Below are 23,057 nucleotides of genomic sequence, written 5' to 3'. Positions count from 1 at the left end.
ATGTAAACACCCAAAGTACAGTAATCAAGTTCAAGAAATTTAACATTGATATGAAGCCTTATGTTCTATATTCCAGTTTTTTCTTATATCCTTTTGGGCCTTTTCTCCTTCATTATTAGATCCTTTCCAGGATTCATGTATTGCAGGTACTTATCACAGTCTCTTAGTTGTTCTTTCCTTTTTTTAAAATTTAATTATGGGAACATATATGCAAGATAAACTTTCCCATCTCAACCGCCCCCAAGCATAGCATTCAACAGGATTAATCACATTCACAATATTGTGGTGCCTCACCACCTTCCATTACAACAACTTGCCCATCGTCCCAAACAGAAACCCTACACCCATTATGCATTAACTCCCCCTTCCCCCATCATCCTGCCCCCCGCCCCCACCCCAGCAACCTGTGCTCCACTCTCCATCTCCATGAATCTGCACGTTCTCTCATATTTTCTTGGTAGTTATTGAGTTTATATTTAACATCCTGTAGCTGTTAAGTGTCCTTCTTCAGTGACGGATGTCCTCTCCCTTCAGGGGCAGCCCGCCTCTGCCCATCAGCATATGGTTTTTCCAGGAATTCCACTTCCAGACCTGATACCATGCACTTAGCTAGCAGCATACAAGGGGGACATGCACAGGGCTGGGGGTGGGGGTTGTTTGGTTACAAAGGAATTTTCAAGGTTCCCTATTCCAGACCCTTTAATCCTTTTCAGTTCCTTTTCCTCAAGTGATCATCTCCTCTGTGCTTGAATACTTCCATTGCAGCTCATTCCATTTACGGATCCTTCTGTAGGGAAGTTCTTCCTTATGTTGAGTTTAAGTTTTCGTCCTAGTGGTGTTTACCCCCAACACTTGTTTTCTTCTCTTGGCAACATACAGAATAATCCCTTTTTTTTCTTTTTATGTGAAAGCCCTTCAGCTATTAGGAGCTAGTAATCCTGCTTTGCAAAGTGTTTTTCTTCCTGTGCTTTAGAGCTGACCTGCTGAGATAGGATCACTCTTTTGCCAGCAGGTGTTGGCTTCAGGGATTACCTGTGGCCACCCAAGCCCCTCCACCTTTGGGGAGGAGGGGATGTGGGAAGGGGGTTCGAAAGCAAGTTCAGGTTGTTCTATCAGGACTGGGCATCACTTATTCTTGGCTTGGCAGTGTTCATGTTTATATTCACACTCAAAGACTTTTTTTTTTTTAATGCAATTTTATTGCGATATATTCACATACCATACAATCATCCAAAGTGTACAACAGTTGTTCACAGTATCATCATATAGTTGTGCATTCATCACAATTAATTTTTGCACATTTTCATTACTCTGAAAAATAAAAATAAGAATAAAAATAAATAAAAGTAAAAAGAACACCCAAAACATCCCATACTCCTCCTACCCCGCCTTTCATTATTCATTTAATTTTTGTCCCCTGTTTTCTATTCATTTGTTCATACACTGGGTAAGGGGAGTGTGAGCCACAAGGTTTTTACAATCATACAGTCACACCATATAGTTATACAATCATCTTCAAGAATCAAGGATACTGGATTGCAGTTCAACAGTTTCAGGTATTTCCTTCTAGCTATTCCAATACACTAAAAACTAAAAATGGATGTCTATATAATGCATAAGAATAACCTCCAGAATAATCTCTCGACTCCATTTGAAATTTCTCAGCCACTGAAACTTTATTTTGTTTCATTTCTCTTCCACCTTTTGGTCAAGAAGACTTTCTCAATCCTACAAAGCCAGGTCCAAGCTCATCCCCAGGAGTTATGTCCCACATTGCCAGGGAGATTTACACCCCTGGGAGTCATGACCCACATAGAGGGGAGGGCAGTGAGTTTACCTGCCGAGTTGGCTTAGAGAGAGGCCACATCTGAGCAACAAAAGAGGTTCTCTGGGGGTGACTCTCAGGCACAACTATAAATAGGTTTTGTCTCTCCTACTCAAAGACTTCTGCATTCTTCACTGCATGTATTAAGTGTCCTTGTCTTCCCTGAATCAACAGGATAATCAAGAGCTATTGCTCTGGTAATTCTATGCATATATCAGATCTTCGGCCAAAATATAAAGACTATAAAATAATGAAGCTATTAAAAAATTCCCACCAAATATACCAGTCTTACCCATCTGCATAGATATTTTCTGTCAAAGTCCTCTCCTAAGGAGGTTTTATTTTAGTGATGTAGTCTGTCCTTAAAACATTTTTGGAGCTTCTGGAATTTCCTTTAGAATCACCTTATGAACTATGTGAGAAAGTTAGTCTCTTTTTATAAAAAAATTTTTAACTTCTTATTTGAAATAATGTCAAATGTACAGGATAGTTGCAGAAATAATAGAAAACCCAAACAGAGAACTACCATGTACTCCTGTCCCCCCAGATACCCGGATCTACAAATTTTAGCATTTTGCCATCATTATTGTATCATTCTCTCTAGCTAGCTAGCTAGCTAGTTAGCTAGCTATATCTTCTGAAAAATTGAGATCACTTTGCACACATATATTCCTGAACACAAAATACTTCCATGTACATTTCCTACAGACAAGGATGTTCATTTATGTTAATTTAAGGGCAGTTATCAAGTTGAAGTTTAATATTGATATAAAGCTTGCAATCTGAAGTCTAATTTTTTCTTATGTCCCATATGCCATTTTTTAAAAAGCAGTTTTATTGAGATAAATTCACATACCCTACAGTCAATCTACAGTGTTAAATCACTGTCTTCTAGTGTACTCACAGGGTTGGACATACATCACCACAATCAATTCTAGAACATTTTCACCCACAAGAGGGTTCATTGTATTATACAGTCCCATTTCTCATAATCTGGCTTTCCCTCTAATGACATTAGTGATCCTAAACTCTCCCTTTCACCCACAATTGTACCCACATATTGCTGCTAGTTACACTTAATATAATGTGCTCCCGTCACCTCCATCCATTTCCAAACAACCTTATTACTTTTTCTGCACAAATAAGCATCAGCTCCTCACTCTCTGCCCTCATTCTATCTTCTAGTGATCTATGTTCTAGATCTTAATACCAGAGTTTGCTAGTTATATATAGTTCATGTTAGTGAGATCATACAGATTTGTTCTTTTGTGTCTGAGTTATTTTATTCAACATAATGTCCTCCAGGTTCATCCATGTAGTCCCATGCGTCATGACTTTATTTCTTCTAAAGGGGCATGATATTCCATCATTTGTATATACCACATTTTGTTTGTCCATTCATTGGTTGTTGGACATCTGTGTTGTTTCCATCTTTTGGCAATTGTAAATAATGCCACTATGAACATTGGTGTGCATGTCGGTTTGCATCCCTGCTTTCAGTTCTCCTAAGTATACACCTAGTAGTGGGATTGCCAAATCAAATGGTGGTCTATACTTAGTGTCCTGAGGAACCACCAAACTGTTTTCCACAGCAGCTGTACCATTTTATATGCCCACCAGCAGTGAATAAGTGTTCCAATTTCTCCACATCCTCTCCAACACTGGTAGTTTCCTGTTTATTTAACAGCAGCCATTCTGACAGGTGTGAAATGATATCTCATTGTGATTTTGATTTGCATTTCCCTAATAGCTAGAGAAAATGGGCATCTTTTCATGTGCTTTTTAGCCATTTGTATTTTCTCTTTGGAAAAATGTCTATTCATGTATTTTATCAAGTTTTTAATTGGATTGTTTATCTTTTTATTGTTGAGTTGTAGGAGATCTTTATATCTTCTGGATATCAAACCATTATCAGATATGTGGTTTCCAAATATTTTCTCCCATTGAGTCGGCTGCCTTTTCACCCTTTCGACAAAGTCCTTTGAAGCACAGAAGTATGCAATTTGAGGAGGTCCTATTTATCTATTTTTTTTTTGTTGCTTGTGCTTTGGGTATAAGGTCTGAAAAACCACCATCTATCACAAGATCTTGAAGTTGTTTCCCTACATTTTCTTCTAGGAGTTTTGTGATACTGGCTTTTATTTTTAGGTCTTTGATCCATTTTGAGTTAATTTTTGTATAAGGTGTGAGATAGGGGTCCTTTTTCATTCTTTTGGATTTGGATATCCAGTTCTCCCAGCCCCATTTATTGAAGAGACTGTTCTGTCTGAGTGGACTTGGGAACCTTATAAAAAATCAGTTGACCATAGATGTGAGGGTCCATTTCTGAACTCCCAATTCAATTCCATTGGTCAGTGTGTCTATCTTTATGCCAAAACCATTCTGTTTTTATCACCATAGCTTTGCAGTATGCTTTAAAGTCAGGAAGTGAGAATCTTCCAGCTTTATTTTTCTTTTTCAAGATATTTTGGGCTGTTTGTTATCCCTTATCCTTCCAAATAAATTTGGTAAGTGGCTGTGCTGGTTCAAATCTGTTACGTACTCCATAAAAGACTGTTCTTTTACTCCATTCTTGTAGGGGCAGACCTACTGTGGGTGGGATCTTTTGATTAGGTTGTTTCCATGGAGATGTGACCCTATCCTTTCAAGGTTGGTCTTAATCATCTTTACTGGCTTCCTCTATGAGAGGATAAAAGGCAGAGACAGTTTGAAGAGATGAGAGATGCTTGCAGATGCAGACAGAAAGATGTTTGGAGATGCTAAGCTAAGAGAGATGCTTAGAGAGAAAACACCCAGAGACATTTTGGAGAAAGCCATTTTGAAACTGGAACCCAGGAGAGAAGGACCAGCATATGTCACCATGTGACAGGAATCCCAGATGCCATCGGCCTTTTTTCAGTGAAGGTATCCTCTTGTCAATGCCTTAGTTTGCACACTTTTATGAACTTAGAACTGAAAATTTGTGAACTAATAAAACCCCATTGTAAAAGCCAAACTATTTCTGACATATGATATTTCTGGAAGCCTTAGCAAACGAGAACAGTGGCTTTTCCAATTCTATAAGGTAGGCTGTTGGAATTTTGATTGCGATTGCATTGAATCTGTAAATCAATTGGGGTAGAATTGACTTCTTCACAATATTTAGTCTTCTAATCCATGAATATGAAATGCCCTTCCATTTATTTAGGTCTTCCTTGATTTATTTTAGCAATGCTTTATAGTTTTCTGAATATATATATATCCTTATATATCCTTAAATTTATTCCCAGATATTTGATTCCTTGAGTTGCTATTGTAAATGGAATTTTTTTTCATGATTTCCTTCTCATATTGCTCATTATCAGTTTATAGAAACACTACTGATTTTTGCATATTAATCTTGTATCCCACAACTGCTGAACTCCTTTCTTAGGTCTAGTTGCTTTCTTGTAGATTTTTCAGGAGTTTCTAGGTATAGGATTATATCATCCATAAATAGTGAAAGTTTTACTTTTTCCTTTCCAGTTTGGATACCTTTTATTCCCTTTTCCTGCCTAATTGCTCTAACTAGAACTTCTAGCACAATGTTGAGTAACAGTTGTGACAGTGGTCATCCTTGTCTTGTTCCCAATCTCAATAGGAAAGCTTTCAGTCTTTCCTCATTGAGTATGATGTTAGCTCTGTGTTTTTCATATATGCCCTTTATCATGTTGAGAAAGTTTCCTTCTATTCCTATCTTTCAAAGTGTTTCAATCAAGAAAGGTTACTGGATTTTGTCAAATGCCTTTTCTGTGTCAATTGAGATGATCATGTGTTTCTTCGACTTTTTTTTTTAATGCAATTTTGTTGAGAGATATTCACACCATACAAACTTCCAAGTATATAATCAATGGCTCACAGTATCATCAAATAGTTGTGCGTACATCCTCTTGATCAATTTTAGAACATTTTGATTACTCCAGAAGAGAAATGAAAAATAAAAAAGAAAATCCAAATCCTCTCATTACCCCTTATCTCCCCCTATTATTGGCCCATAGTATTGGTGAGGTACATTTGTTACTGTTGATGAAAGAATATTAAAATATTACTGTTAATTAATTATAGTCCATAGTTTGCAATAGGTACATTCTTCCTATATACCTCTCTATTATTAACTACTTGTAATGTCTTGTACATTTGTTCTAGTTCATGAAAGAACTTTTTAATATTTGTAGTTACTCACAGTCATCTTCCACCACAAGATTCCCTGCATTATACATTCACATGTTTTAACCTCCAGCTTTCCTTCTGGTAACATACATGACTCTAAACTTCCCCTTTCAACTACATTCACACACTATTCAGCATTGTTAATTATTCTCGCAATAACATGCAGTGTCACCACTGTCCATTTCCAAATGTTTAAGTTCAACCTAGTTAATTCTGCACATATTAAGCAACTGTTCTCCATTCTTTGGTCTTATTCTATCTCCTGGTAATCTATATTTTATATCTATGAGTGTACATATTATAATTAGTTATATCAGTGAGATCTTACACTATTTGTCCTTTTGTGTCTGACTTATTTCATTCAACATAATGTCCTCAAGAGTCATCCATGTTGTTGCATATATCAGGACTTCATGCCTTCTTATTGCTGAATAATATTCTATCGTCTGTATACACCACGTTTTGTTTATCCATTCATCGGTTGATGGACACTTGGGTTGTTTCCATCTTTTGACAATTGTGAATAATGCCACTGTGAACATTGGTGTGCAAATGTCTGTTCACATCCCTGCTTTCAGATCTTCTGGGTATATCCTGAGTAATATAGGATTGCAAGATTGTAGGGCAACTCTACACTTAGCTTCCTGAGGAACCGCCAAACTGTCCTGCACAGTTGCTGTACCATTTTACATTCCCACCAGCAATGAATAAGTGTTCCAATTTCTACATATCCTCTCCAACATTTCTAGTTTCCTGGTTGTTTAATAGTGGCCATTCTAGTAGGCGTGAGATGATACCTCATTGTGGTTTTGATTTGCATTTCCCTAATAGTGAAGCTGAGCATCTTTTCATGTGCTTTTTAGCCATCTGTATTTCCTCTTTGGAAACTGTCGATTTTTTAATGGGTGTATTACATTAACTGATTTTCTTGTTTTGAACCACCCTTACACATCTGGGATAAAGCCCACTTGATCATGGTGTGAATTCTTTAAATGTGCCTGTTGGACATAATTTGCACATATTTTGTTTAAGATTTTGCATCTATGTCCGTTAGAGAGATTGGTTTGTAATTTTCCTTTCCTGTAGTATCTTTATCTGGTTTTGGTATTAGTGTAATGTTGGCTTCACCGAATGAGTTGCGTAGTGTTCCCTCCTCTTCAATTTTTTAGGAGCGTTTGAACAGAATTGGTATTAATGCTTTTTGGAATGATTGGAAGAATTCACTTGTGAAGCCATCTGGTCCTGGGCTTTTCTTTGTTGGAGGTTTTTGATGACCATTTCAATCTTTTTACCTATCATTGGTTTGTTGAAATGTCTGTTTCTTCTGGAGTCAGTGTGGGTTGTTCATGTCTTTCTAGGAAGTTGTTCATTTCATCTAACTTGTCTTGTTTGTTGGCACATATTTGTTCATAATATCTTCATTATCTTTTTTTTTTATTTCTGTAGGGTCAGTAGTAATGCCCGCATGCCCCCCCCCCCATTTCTGATTTTATGTATTTGAATCTTCTCTCTTTTTTCTCTGTCAGTCTAGTTTAGGACTTGTCAATTTTGTTGATCTTCTCAGAGAACCGATATTTGGTTTTGTTGATTCTCCCTATTGTTTTTTGTTCTCAATTTCATTTATTTCTCTTCTAATGTTTGTTCTTTCTTTCTACTTGCTTTGGTATTAGTTTACTATTCTTTTTCTAGTTCCTCCAGGTGCATAGTCAGGTCTTTGATTTTGGTTCTTTATTCCTTCTTGTGTAGGCATTTAGGGCTATAAATTTTCGTCTCAACAGTGCATTTGCTATATCCCATAAGTTTTGATATCTTGTGTTCTTGTTTTCATTCATCTTGAGATATTTACTGATTTCTCTTGTAGTTTCTTTTTTGACCACTGATTAAGTGTGTGTTGTCTCACCTAAATAAATTTGCATGTTCCAGTCCACCACCGGTTGACTTCCAGCTTTATTCCATTATGATCAGAGAAAGTGCTTTGTAGAACTTCAGTCTTTTTAAATTTATTAAGACCTATTTTGTGACCTAACATGTGGTCTATCCTGGAGAATGATCCATAAGCACTTGAGAAGAATATTCTGATGTTGTGGGGTGTAATATTCTGTAAATATCTGTTAGGTCCAGTTCATTTATCATATTATTCAAATTCTTTGTTTCTTTATTGATCCTCTGTCTAGATGTTCTATGCATTGATGAGAGTGGTGTATTGAAGTCTCCAACTATTAATATAGAGACATCTATTTCTCACTGTTTGCCTCATGTATTTTGGGGCACCATGGTTAGGTACATAGATATTTATGATTGTTATTTCTTCTTGGTGGATTGCCCTTTTATTTATAATGTCCTTCTTTGTCTTTTTTAACAATTTTGCATTTAAAGTCTCTTCTCCGATATTAGTATAGCTACTCCTGTTATTTTCTGTTTGTGTGGAATCTTTTTCCAACCTTTCACTTTCAACCTATTTGCGTCCTTGGGTCAAAAGTAAGTCTCTTATAGACAACATATAGATGGATCATATATTTTTTTATCCATTCTATGTCTTTTGACTGGGTTTAATCCATTCACATTAAATGTTATTACAATAAAGACATTACTTACTTCACTCATTTTAACCTTTGGCTTTTATATGTCATGTCTTATTTTTTCTCTCTTTTTACCCTTTTAGTTACCCTTACTGATAATCTTCATTCCTATACTCTGCTCCAAATCTCTCTCCCTGTCTTTTCCTATCGACCTGTAGCATGCTCTTTATTATTTCTTCTAAGGCAGGTCTCTTATTAACAAACTCTCTCAGTTTCTGTTTATCTGCTAATATTTGAAACTTACTTTCAGTTTTGAAGAACTGTTTTGCTGGATATAGAATTCTTGGCTGGCAGTTTTTCTCTTTTGGTATCTTAACTATATCTTACCACTGCCTTCTCGGCATTTAGTCTTACTGAGTTCCCTTGTATGTGATGAATCACTTTTCTCTTTCTGCTTTCAGAATTCTCTCTCTCTCTCTCTCTTTCTCTTTCTTTCTCTCTCCCTCTCTCTCTCTGTCTTTGGCATTTGACATTCTGATTAGTATGTGTCTTGGAGTAGGTCTATTCAGATTTATTCTGTATGATGCACTTCTTCGACCTGTATGTTGATGTCTTTCATGAGAGCTGGAGATTTTCAACCATTATTTTCTCAGATATTCTTTGTCTCTTTTCCCTTCTTTTCTCCTTCTTGGACATCCACAGCACATATATTTGTGCTGTTGTTCAATTCCCTAAGACTCTGCTCAAAATTTTCCATTCTTTTCCCTATCTGTTCTTGTGTTAGATTTTGGATGTTTTATCTTTTAGTTCGCTGATTCTTTCTTCTGCCTCTTCAAATCTGCTGTTGTATGTCTCCACTGTATTTTTTTTAATTATTATTTATCAAAAAGCTTTTTAAAAATTTTAAACAAAACAAAACAAAAGAATAAGAAAAACAAATAACCTAAAATGACCACATTGCTTTCAACATGTCTCTTCCATACCACAAGAAAATTAACAAACCATAACAAAACAAAGGGATAAGAGAAACAAATAACCTAAAATAACTAAACTGCTTCCAACATGTTCTTACCATACCCAAGAAAATTTACATTTCTTGTTTTCTTTCATCTCTAGATATTTAGTGATTTCTCTTGTGGTTTCTTCTTTGACCCACTGATTGATTTGATCAGTATATGTCTCAGAGTGGGTTTACTTGGATTTGTTCTGTTTGGAGTTTTTTGGGCATCTTTGTTTCACACATTTAGTCATTTAGAAGGGTTGGGAAGTTTTCCCCAACTATGTCTTGAAACACTCTTCTTAGACCTTTACTCTTCTTCTGGGATACCAGTGATTCTTATATTTGTGCACTTCATCTTGTCCATTATTTCCCTGAGGTTTATTTCAAAGTTTTTTATTTTTTCACCATTTATTCTTTTGTGTGTTCTCATTCCTTTACTGTGTCTTCTAGTTCAATAATCCCCATCTTCTGTCTCTTGAAATATGCTGTTATGTGTCTCTAGTATATTTTTAATTTGATCACCAGTATCTTTTGTTTCCATAAGGTCTGCTATTTTTTTTTTAAATTTACTCTTTCAAATTCTTCTTTATGATCTTCCAGGGTCTTCTTGATGTCCATTATGTCTTTAGTTATCTCAGTGTTGTTGTTTTGGAGTTTTGTGTGTAATTTTTAAATTAATTGCTCAAAATTTTATGAGTGTTCTGGATTTTGAATTTTCTTGTTTTGCTTGTCCGTATCTTCTGATTCTTCAGGTGCTTTTTGATTTTCTGTTGGCTTTGGGGCATTTGCTTATATTGGTATGATTATTTTGGGAAATGCAGGATTATTTGAGCATTTATATATAATTTGTCATAGCTACAGTTTGGTGGGATGTACTTTCTCTGTCTTACGAGCAGATGGAGCTCTTGAGCCACCTCTTGCCCACTACCCTGTCATCCCCCAACATTTTCTGAGTTCTGGAGGGGTCCAAACTAGGTGGATCCAATCAGTGCAGTAGTTTCCTGTGTGCATTTGAGACAGCCAGCCCTGTGCAAGGGGGACAGGCCCTAAACATTTCAGCAGGGAGTCCACTCCAGGGTACAGTGGTCCTGGCAATTCTCAGGGCTGTGATTGGACCACTCTGGGGCTGTGGAGCTGCATGTCTCATCTTCCAGCTCAAATGCACCCCAGTCACTGTCCACCATGTGCCTGTGATTCCTTTCTGCTGGGGAGGGGCACCTGGAGCTTCTGTGTGGCACCCTTTCCTCTTGGCTGTGCACAGCATGGGTTTTTGTTAAGGGAGAATGAGTGCAGTCACCAGAATCCCACTAAAACCTGATTTCTGTCATGGGAGCTCTCAGTGGCTAGACTGTAAAGGGTTATCTCTCCTTCTAACTGCTGAGATGGGTACATGGGGCTTGAAAAGGTGCTCACTACATGCTCAGTGGCTGGCTCTAGCTGCCAGCCCTTGACATAGGAGCCCTCAGCCATGGGGTTATAAAGGGTTATCTCCCCAACCAATTGCTGAGATGGGTGCATGGGGTATGGAAGGCTGCTCCCTTCCTTGCTCATTGGCTGGCTCCTGCTGAGAGTCTCTGATATGGGAGCTCTTGGCTGCAGGGCTGTGAAGGGATATCTCTCCAGCCAGCATCTCAGATGGGTGCATGGGGAGAATTCTGCTCTGCCTCTCCAAATCTGTCATCTTCCCCAAAGTCCCCTACTTTGGAGTTTTTGATTATCACAGCTGAATTGTTACTACTGGATTCTAGTGGGTAGAGTCGGGGACTTCTGGTAAGCAGCCTACAGTGCATAGGACAACCCCACCACCACCAAGAAAGAATTTTCCAACCCAAAGTATCAATCAGTCTGTGGTTGAGAAACCCTGTGTAGATGTGGAGAAGATGAGGCTTCCTCTCTGTTCCGTTGCCTTCAGGATATTGCACAATCCCTTTGTCTGAATGCTGGCTAAATAAAGAAAAAATATTTAAGGTTCATTCACCTGGACCACCAAGTCTGCTTTGCCTGCTTTCTGGGTCATACTTCCCCCAGTGCTTGACATGCAGGAAGCTCCTTTCTGGAATCCTGTTTCCATGGTTGAAGGGTAGAAGTCCAAGATATCTCCTGTGATCGGCAGCTTCACAGGCTCACTGGGGAAAGACCATGTATCATTGTTTTAAGGGCTAAAGCACCTGTACATTCCTCTGTAGGCTGTGGTCAAGGCTCATATGGAATTCTGCCTGGATATTCCCATATCTCTGCTGTAGATGGCTGGGTCTTCCGGGGTCTCCGGGGCTTGGCTGTACCCCACCGCCATTTCCGCAGCCTTAGGGGCCTTTGACTGTGCTGTCGGTGGGGGACTGGGCACCAAAGTGGTGCCACGGGCAGGGTCGCGGGGTCGCAGGCACTACCATGTGGGCGGTGCCTGCACTCCAGTCCTGCGCGAGAGCTCCACTGTATTTTTAAAATCTCTTTTATTATGACTTTCTTTCCCGTTTTTTTTTTTTTTTTTTTTGCATGCTTCAAATTCTTCTTTGTGATTACCCAGTGTTGTCTTATATCCTTTATCCCTTTCGTCATATTTTTCTACATCTCCTTGTGTTGATTTACAAGATTTGTTTGAACATCAATAATTAGTTGTTTCAACTCTTGTGTTTCACCTGAAGTTTCAGTTTCTTCCTTTGACTGGGCCATATCTTTCTGTTTCTTAGTGTGGCTTGTAATTTTTTGCTGGTGTCAAGGTGTCTGATTATCTTTATTAGTTTATTCTGGAGGTTGGTTTACCTCTCTTGTGTAGGGTTTTCTTTTCGATTGGCTTTGTGCTATAACTCTTCTTTGACACTTATTCTAGAGCTTTAGAATAGTTCGCATTTAACTGATCAGAATTTTTTCAGCTTTTATTTATCTGATTCTTGCCTTTCTTATATGCTACAACGTTTTTGAGATTGAACTGTATGTGTAATTGTTTGACCCCCAGGAAAAAATTCCTTTTTCTTATTCCTCCTTTGTAAATGTTGATCTGTTCTGTTTGTATTTGATTTCCCTCTACATGTTTTTAATACTCCTTTTGTTATCTCTAGCTACTTTTACCTAAAAGCCTGATTCTGGGAGTAGGGTTCCCCCTAAGAAGACCTACCCTACTCACTTTTTTCCAAACAGGCCCAGGACCAACAAGGCGGATGTAGTAGTAGTTCCAAACTGCCCTGGGGAGGAGACCCAGAAGGATACCAGTCTTTTTCTATGAAGTCTCCTGATTCTGTGCTTTTCCTGCTCTGCCCAGCAGATGTTGCTCTTCAGCCAGCTGTTCTCACAGTCCTAAGGTGGTACTGTGCCTTTAATTCTCAGCCAAGACCGCCCCTGTGGGTGCGTGTTTGAGACAGGCTGCCAGCCACTGTTGCGGGTTGAAACTTGCTGGGATCCCAGAGCCTGTGATCTGAATTCTCAAAATAACATCTGCAAACTGTGCTGGGCCTTGACCCCCACCCTTTCCTTGGGGAAGGTCATCCTTCCACAACCCATCTCTGCCACCTGGAGAGGTTATTCTGCCTCTCAATCAGCCCCACTTCTGCCCCTGCTGGGGGCAGGACAAAAATGGAGGCTGCCAACTGCTTTCTTTAAAGGGCTGATCTCAGAGCTGGAGTCCAGCACCCCAAATTTGCTAGTCATAGAGTCAGTGCCTGACCTTGTCTCTCCTTTTCTTGGGAAAGAGCCATCCTTCAGCAAACTGATCTCCACTGCCCCAAGAAGCCATTGTGTCTCTCTGTCCACCTGCTTCTTCATCTGCTGGGAGTGGGGTTGAAAACACAACCTGGGTTCTTTCTGTCCTGGGTGAGAGGAAAATTTAGTTGTGCTAAATTTCTACTCACAGCTTTTCACTGCAATTTATCAGTCTCTCTCTTCTGCTCATCCCTGGCTGGTGTACAGTGTTCTTCTGGTCTCTAGCACACCCCAAACAGTTCTTTCAGACAGTTCCTGGCTCTTTACTAGCTACCCTGGAGGACGGAATGAATTTCAGAACTGCCTACTCTGCTATCATATATATATATATTTTTTTATCAATTCTGCCACTTTCTTTTGATTGGGAAGTTTAATCCAGTAACAGTGTTATTACTGTAAAGGCAGTATTTACTTCAACCATTTTATCCTTTGGTTTTTATAAGTCATATCTTATTTTTGTCTCTCTTTTTACCCTTTTAGTTACCCTTACTGATGATCTTCATTTGTACACTCTCCTCCAAGCCTCTCCTGACCTTTCCTTTCAGCCTGCAGAACTCGTTTTAATATTCCATGTAGGGCAAATCTCTTGTTAACAAACTCTCTCAGCCTGTGCTTATCTGTGAATATCTTAAACTCCCCCTCATTTTTGAAGGACAGCTTTGCCAGACAGAGAATTCTTGGCTGGCAGTTTTTTTCTTTCAGTATCTGAAATACTATACACACCACACCTATCCCTACCTTCTCTCCTCCATGGTTTCTGATGAGAAATTGGCATTTAGTCTTATTGAGCTTCCCCTGTATGTGATGAATCACTTTTCTCTTGCTGTTTTCAGAATTCTCCTTGTTTTTGTCATTTGACCTTCTGATTAGTATGTGTCTTGGAGTAGGTCTATTAGGATTTATTCAGTTTGGGACATGTTGCATTACTTCGACCTGGATATCAATGCCTTTTATAAGACTTGAGAGGTTCTTGGCCATTATTTCCTCAAATATTCCTTCTGCTCCTCTTCTTCTTCTGGAAAACCCATGATGTGAATACTTGTGCCCTTGGTGTTAATCAGTTTCCAGAGACTTTGCTCAATTTTCACCGTTCTTTTCTCAGTCTTATGTTTTGTCTGTTTGAATTTGGATTCTCCATCTGCTAGCTTGCTGATCCTTTCTTCTGCCTGTTCAAATCTGCTGTTGTGGGCTTCTAAGTGTATTTTTTTAATTTTTTTATTTTTTTATTGAGATTGTTCACATACCATACAACTATACAAAGATCCAAAGTATACAATCACTTACCCATGGTACCATCATACAGCTGTGCATCCATCACAAATTTTTTTCAATTTTTAGAACATTTTCATTACTCCAGAAAAGAAATAAAAACAAAAAAGGAAACTCCAGTCCTTCCATACCCCTAACCATCCCCCCCTCCACTACTGATTCATAGTTTTGGTATAGTACTTTTGTTATTGTTGATGAAAGAATGTTAAAATACTACTAAATTTAGTATATAGTTTGTAATAGGTATATATATATTTTCCTATATGCCCCTTTATTATTAACTTCTAGTTATAGTGTCATACATTTGTTCTAGTTCATGAGAGGGATTTCTAATATTTGTACAGTTAATTGCGGACATTGCCTACTGCAAGATTTACTGTTTTATACATGCCCACCTCCAACTTTCCTTCTGGTGACATATGTGACTCTGAGCTTACCCTTTCCACCACCTTCACACACCATTCAGCACTGTTAGTTATTCTCACAACGTGCTACCATCACCTTTGTCCATTTCCAAATGTTTAGGTTCACCCTAGATAAAAACCACCAACCAAGTGTCATATATCTGGCAAAACTCCCCTTCAAATATGAGGGAGAGCTTAAAATAATTTGACAGACAGACAATGACAGAGTTTGTGAACAAGATACCTGCTCTACAGGAAACACTAAAGGAAGTACTACAGACAGAAAGGAAAAGGCAGGAGTGAGAGGTTCATAAAACAATTTTGGGAGATAGTAGCACAGCAATGTAAGTACACTGAACAAAGATGATGTGAGCATGGTTGAAAGAGGAAGGTTAGGAGCATGTGGGACACCAGAACGAAAGATGAAAGATAAAGACTGAGACTGTATAACTCAGTGAAACCTAGGTTGCTCAATGATTGTAATAAAAGGTACAAATGTGTTTTTACATGAGGTAGAACAAATGAATGTTCTACCCTAGTTGAACATTCTGCTCATAATAAGCAACTGCTCCCCATTCTTTAGCCTTGTTCTATATCCCGGTAACTTATATTTCATGTCTATGAGTTTACATATTACAATTAGTTCATATCAGTGAGACCCTGCAATATTTGTCCTTACGTGTCTGTCTTATTTCACTCAATATAGGCCCTCAAGCTTTCTTCATCAACCCATTTTTTTTAAGACGGTTTTGTTCACACACCATACATTCCATCCTAAGTAAACAATCAATGGTTCCCTGTATAGTCATGTATTTATGTATTCAGCGCTATTGCCACTATCTATATAAGGATATCTCCATTTCTTCCACAAGGGAGGAAGAGTCAAAGAAGGTAGACAGACAAAAGAAAAAGAGGGAGAAAAAAACCATGACAGCTAGAAAGCAACAAAAGGAAAGATATCGTTAAACTAAAGTAGAATAAAGAGTCAGACAACATTACCAATACCAGGAGTCCCATACTCTTCCCCTATGTCCTCCACCCATATGCATTTAGCTTCGGTAAATTAGCTTCGGCTTTGTTACATTAAAGGAAGCATAATATAATGTTTCTGTTAATTACAGTCTATAGTTTGCATTGATTGTATTTCCCCCCCAATCCCACTGTGTTGGTTTGAATGTATTATGTCCCCCAGAAAAAGCCATGTTCTTTGATGCAGTCTTGTGAAGCAGATGTTTTGGTGCTGATTACATCTGCATGGAAATGCACCCCACCCAACTGTGTGTGATAACTTGATGAGATATTTCCATGGAGGCATGGCCCCACCCATTTAGGGTGGGCCTGGATCAGTGGAGCCATATAAATAAGCTGACGGGCAGAGGGAACTCAGTGCAGCTGTGAGTGACATTTTGAAGAGGAGCTACAGCCACGAGGGACACTTTGAAGAAAGCACAGGAGCTGCAGATGAGAGACAGTTTGAAGATGGCCATTGAAAGCAGACTCTTGCTCTGGAGAAGCTGAGAGAAGACAAATATCCCAAGTGAAACTAAGAGTGACATTTTTGAGGAACTGTAGCCTAGAGAGGAACGTCCTGGGAGAAAGCCATTTTGAAGCCAGAGCTTTGGAGCAGACACCAGCCACGTGCCTTCCCAGCTAACGGAGGTTTTCTGGACACCACTCGCCATCCTCCAGTGAAGGTACCCGATTGCTGGTGTGTTACCTTGGACACTTTGTGGCCTTGGGACTGTAACTATGTAACCAAATAAACCCCCTTTTATAAAAACCAATCCATTTCTGGTGTTTTGCATTCCGACAGCATTAGCAAACTAGAACACCCACCCTATTTTTAACACCTTGCAATGTTGACATTCATTTGTTCTACCTCATGTAAAAACAAATGTGTACTTTTTATTACAATCATCGAGCACCCTAGATTTCACTGAGTTATACAGTCTCAGTCTTTATCTTTCGTTCTGGTGTCTCACATGCTCCTAACCTTCCTCTTTCAACCATGCTCACAAGTCATCTTTGTTCAGTGTACTTACATTGCTGTGCTACTATCTCCCAAAATTGTTTCATAAACCTCTCACTCCTGTCTTTTCCTTTCTGTCTGTAGTGCTTCCTTTACTGTTTCCTGTAGAGCAGGTATCTTGTTCACAAACTCTGTCATTGTCTGTTTGTCAGAGAATATTTTAAGCTGACCCTCATATATGAAGGGCATTTTTGCCAGACATATGATACTTGGTTGGTGATTCTTCTTTTTCAGTATCTTAAATAGCTCTCTCCACTTTCTTCTTGCCTCCATGGTTTCTATTGGGAAGTCTGCACATGGTCTTATCAAGCTTCCTTTGTATGTGATGGATCGCTTTTCTCTACTGCTTTGAGGATTCTCACTTTATCTTTGATGTTTGGTAATCTGATTATTAAGTGTCTTGGCATAGGTCTATTCAGATCTATTCTGTTTGGGGTATGCTGCGCTTCTTGGATCTGTAATTTTATGTCTTTCATAAGAGATGGGAAATATTCATTGATTATTTTCTCTATTATTGCTTCTGCCCCTTTCCCCTTCTCTTCTTCTGGGACACCAATGACACGTACATTCCCACATTTCATTTTGTTCTTAAGTTCCCAGAGACGTTGCTCATATTTTTCTATTCTTTTCTCTGTCTGTTCTTTTGTCTGTAGGTTTTCAGGTGCCTTGTTCTCCAGTTCCTGAGTGTTTTTTCTGCCTCTTGAGATGTGCTGTTGTATGTTTCCATTGTGTTTTTCATCTCTTGTGTTGTGCCTTTCGTTTCCATAGAATTTGCCAGTTGTTTTTCTGAACTTTCAATTTCTAACTTATGTACGCCCAGTGTTTTCATTATATGCTTCATCTCTGTTGCTGTATCTTCCCTAAACTTTTTAAATTGATTTAGTATTAGTTGTTTAAATTCCTGTATCTCAGTTGAAGTGTAAGTTTGTTCCTTTGACCGGGCCATAACTTCATTTTTCTTAGTGTAGGTTGTAGTTTTCTGTTGTCTAGGCATCTGATTCCCTTGGTTACCCCAATCAGGTTTTCCCAGACCAGAATAGACTTAGGTCTCAGAAGGAGGCAATAGTATTACGTCTCCCTCAGGGTGTGTCTTAGAAGATCACTATACCCTGTGAGGCTTCAAGTCACTGTGCTTTTCCACCCAGCAGGTGGCGCCTGTCAGCCTGTAGCTCTAGACTGGTGTAAGGAGGAGTGGCCCATGGCTGTTCTCCCCCAGGCTCTGAGGTCTGGTTCTGAATGGAAAGCGGGTAGTAGAGCTTGGCACCACCTTCTTCCTCTTAGGGAAAATACACCCACTAGGGAGAGGTCATTTACATTTGAATAGTCTCTCTGCCTTGCTATCTCCACCTTGTCTGGGTCGGAGTGCTGGGAACTGAAATTGGCTGAGGCTTTCTCCACTGAGCTGAAAAAGGGACAGAAAGCCCCCTTCAGTGCCAGTCCTTGGCCACCCTTTGTCTCTCAAAGGTCCATCATCACCAAAAGCCTGTCTGCTTGTTGAGGATTCATATCTTGATTGAGCAGTCCACATTTGTTAGTTAAACCCCCAGTTGGAGCTTAGCTGAGCTATATTCGCTTGCTTGGAGAGTGCTGCTCTCTAGCACCATGAGGTTTTGCAGTTCAGGCTGTGGGGGGTGGGGGCTCCCGGCTTGGATCTGCAGTTCTTACGGATTTTATGCTGCAATCTCGGGCATTCCTCACAATTCAGGTTGGTGTATAATGAGTGGACAGTCATGTTTGTCCCCCCATGGTTATTCCAGATTATTTACTAGTTGTTCCTGGTTGTTTATTAGTTGTTCCGGGGGAAAAACTAGCTTCCACTCCTCTCTATGCCACCATCTTCTTCCGTCTCCCTCTAGTGTATTTTTAATTTCATCTATTGTGCCTTTCATTCCCATAAGATGTTATTTTTCTTTGCATGCTTTCAGAGTCTTCTTTTTGCCTACCCAGTGTCTTCTTAAAATCTTTATTGTTTTACCGATCTTGTTGAGTTTGTTTAGATTTGTTTGAACATTTTTGATTAGTTGTTCCAGATTCTGCATCTCCTCTGACTTTTTTATTTGCTCCTTTGAGTGGGCCATATCTTCTTGTTTCTTGGTATGCCTTTTTATTTCTTGATGATATCCAGGCATCGGATTATCTTGGTAAGTTTATTCTAAAGTTTGGATTCTCTCTCTTGTCAAAGATTTTGTTGTTGATTAGATTTGTGTTAATGTTCTTCCTTGACACTTAGTATTAATCAACCAAAGCTGGGCCAGGGACCCATAAAGGGGGTGCACACCAGCTCCACAGGGACCCCAGGGAGAAGGTCAGATAAAGATGCCTGAAAGCCTTTAATTCCACTCCCCAAGGATGCACTTTCCTGGGTTGCCCAGCATATATCCCTCTTTGCCCAGTAGCCTTTTAGATGTCTTCGGGGAGGTGTGCTTTCCTCGCCTGCCAGCAGATGGCGCTCTTCAGCAACCTATTCTCCTCAGCCCTCAGAAGGCTGAGTCACTCCCTGACATCTCCAGATAATACTGTAGCTGAGCTGGGCATGGCAGTTTTAAATCATCAGTGGTCCCAGGAGTGCAAATTCATGGACCAAAAGCTGGCACAGTGTGATTATGTCCTGCCTTATTCTTGGGAGAGTGGACCTCCACTGCCCTTTCAGTCTGGAGCTGCCTGTCCTCCAGTTTCTGCCTGAGAGTAAGGGATGGGTGCCAGGAGCCTGAGTTGAGGAGGGTTACTCCTGATCTCTTATCCCAGCTTCCCCAAGTTTTCATCCTATACTTTCCTAGGTGTTGTACAGCACCCCATGCAATCTCCAGAGCCACAGACCCTAAGCTCTCATCAAGTCCTCTCTGATCTCCCTCTAAGGTCTAGAGACCCAGCAATGGCTTTCATCATTTGTCTCCCTTACTCTGGGAACCAAGCCACAAGAAGGCTGCTACAAACCTTCTTCCTGCTCAGGAACAATAGCTTGGTTTTGCTTTCATGAGCAAGAAAGTTATGTAGTAGAAGGTGATGCTGAACACTCCTTTTGAGCTTTATCAGCTTTATTTATTTATGTATTTATTTTAAAATACTTCCAAACTTACAGGACAATTACAAAAACAATGCAAACCCCATTCAGAAAACTTCAGTGTACTTCTACCAGACACCCCAGATGCCAAGACCCACCAATTTTAACATTTTAACATTTGCCATAACATTCTATTTTATCTATATATTGGTTTATTTATCAATCCATTTTCTGAACACCTGAATATAGACTGTATACCTCAAGCTCCTTCAACACTCAATTCTGCCATGTACATTTCCTAAGAACAAGGATGTTCACTGTATCTACCTTGAGTGCAGTTATCAAGTTCAAAAATTTAACATTAAACTTATAGTCTATATTCCAATTTTTTCTTATGTCCCAGTAATGTGCCTTTGAGCCTTTTCTTCTCCCTTGCTAGATCCCATCCAGGGTCATGTATTGTATTTAATTGTTAGTTTCCTCAGTTGCTCTTTTTTTGTCAATTGTGGTAACATATGTACAACCCAAACTTCCCCATCTCAACCATTCCCAAGCATTCCATTCAGTGGAATTAATAACATTCACAGTATTGTGGTGCCCTCACCACCTCCCATTATTAAAAATTTCCCAAATTTAACATAAGACATGAGTATACACATCCAAAATGCTCAATGAATTCCAAAGAGGATAAATCCAAATGCACACATGCCAAGGCACATTATAATCAACTGCTGAATGCCAAAGATAAAGGGAGAATTCTGAAAGCCACAATAAAGAAGCAATGTGTCACATACAAGGAAGTCTCAGTAAGATTAAGTGTTGATTTTTCATTGGAATCCATGGAGGCAAGAGGGTAGTGGGATGACATATTTAAAGTGCTAAAAGCAAAAAGCTGCCAATCAAGAATGCTGTATCAGGCAAAACTGTCTTTCAAAAATGAGAATGGGATTAAAACATTCCCAGAAAAACAAAAACAGAGGGCTCTGTTGTCCGGCGCTTCTCCGCCCCGCCTCGAGTCCTCGGTCGGCCGGCGATGGGGACCAGAGAGATAAGGGGAGAGAGGGTGCGGACAACGTACCCGGAGCACTTGTGATCACTCAGGACTCGCGGTGGTAAAGCAGATAAACTTTTAATGGGACTAGGCAATCATCATCTTTACAGGTTCCACCCGGGGCGAGACACCTCGGGGGAGAACAACCTCGATGCGGCCGTCAGGTACGGCTCCTTGTGGGCTGTCTCTCCGAGCTTTGCCCGGGAACTTTCTTATAAACCTTGCGTGTATCCAATGGGCTAACGCCACGCACACAAGCATGATTGGTGAATACAGCGGGTGGTTACATACATCAGAAGCCGGAAGCAGGATGTGGGCGCCATCTTGGCACCACTCGATGGGCGGGGGGAACTCAAGGGCAGGCTGCAGCTTGTCTACTAGGCCAAATCCGGAAGGTGGCTGCTCACACTCTGTCACCACTAGACCAATTCTACAAGAACTGTTAGAGGGAGTTCTGCAGGTTGAAAGGAAAGGACACTAGATGGACGCCACAAGAAGAAATAAAGGTCTCTGGTGAGAGTAATGACATGGGTAAATATAAATGCCAATTCTATTGTATTTTCAGCCATTATTTCCTAGAATAGTCTCTCTGCCCCCTTCTCTGTTTCTTTTCCTTCTGGAACTCCCACAATGCAAATATTGGTATGCCTGATTGTATCCCACAGGTTCCTCAGTCTCTGTTCACTTTTCTTCATTCTTCTTTCTTCTCAGACTGGATAATTTCAAATGTCTTATCTTCAACTTCACTGATTCTTCTTCCAGCTCCAATCTGTTGTTGAACCCCTCTAGGGAATTTTTAATTTTTCTTACTGTGATCTTCAGCTCTATTTTGTTCCCTTTCATAATTTCCATCTCTATATATTTTCTTTGTGTTCATCTGTTGTTTTCCTGATTTCCTTTAGTTTTCTGCCCATGTTTTCCTTTAGCTCTTTGAGAATATTTAGGACTATTTAAAAAAACTTTTTGTCTGGGATGTCCCAGTTCTGATCCTCCTCAATATTTCTGGTGCTTTAATCTTCTCCTTTGCCTGGGCCATTGCTTCCTATTTCTTTGTATGTTTTGTGACCTTTTGTTGAAACCTGAACATTTTGATATTTTAATGTGTTATAATTGGTATTATTTAGACTCTGAGGCGTCTATTCCTCAACACCTGTATCCAGCTAGTATTATGACAGAGCTTTCCTTGAATGCCAAAAACTAGCAAAAAAAAAAAAAAAAAAAAAAAAAAAGGGAAATACGAAAACACCTTTCCAGTCTTTGCAGATTGACCTGTGCAAGTACTCTCCTTCAGGGCTTATCCATACTGTCAGTCTAGAGAGTAGCGGGAAGCCACAAGCATCAGGACCTCCCTAATGTTTTTGGCACTAATGTTTTGTTTGGGGCATGTACATGTGGCCCTAGGAATTCCCCATTTACACAGATATGAATGTCCCTTCTTCCTTAGGAAAGTTTCCTCATGATCCCAGGCCCTGCACTGTATGTCCTACAGCAGCAATCCCTTGCCCCAGGCAGCATGACTTGACTGCTCCCCCACAGCCTTCTGTAGTAGAGCTCTGGGCCACCTTCTACCTGCATGTCAAGTTCTGGGACCATGAGCCTCTATGAGTGTGTTCAGTTTCTCAGGCACCACTAGACATACTGGGTCAGACACACATGCTCCCAGTATGTGCTCTGCTCCCTCCAAAACCAGGAACTGGGAGTGGGGGCCAGCTCTGGGCTGAGCCAGTGAGAGGGGAGGGGTGGGGCCAGCCAGGGCACCACAAGATCCTACACTTTTAAGTGGACTTTTTCTTGATTCAGCACTTGCCCACTTACTGCAATCCTTTAACTGTTTTCTGGAGATTTGAGAAAGATGTTTCCGTCAGTTTTTGCTCGTTGTTCAAAGCTTCTGTGAGGGTGGAGCCCTGAAGCATCTCACTCTACTGTCTTGTTTGAGGTGGACCTTTCATTCTTTTACTGACCCTCTCTGAAAACCCAGTGTATCTGTTTTGCATTTATCTAGGCAGATCTCAGTTTCCCTAGCCTTCCTCTTTCATCCTAGGTCTCTGATTGTTCTGGGCACACCTGACTGCTGAGGC

At 39.8% G+C, this 23,057-nt stretch overlaps 1 protein-coding gene across 6 annotated transcripts in view; it reads left to right on the top strand.

Moving 5' to 3' along the window:
- BID (BH3 interacting domain death agonist) overlaps positions 1–23,057 on the top strand; it is a 79,198-nt gene that overhangs the window by 35,658 nt on the left and 20,483 nt on the right. The window lies entirely within an intron of this gene.

This window comes from Choloepus didactylus, chromosome 8, assembly GCF_015220235.1.
Source record: "Choloepus didactylus isolate mChoDid1 chromosome 8, mChoDid1.pri, whole genome shotgun sequence".
NCBI lineage: Eukaryota > Metazoa > Chordata > Mammalia > Pilosa > Megalonychidae > Choloepus > Choloepus didactylus.
This window is presented reverse-complemented; position numbering and strand designations above follow the sequence as displayed.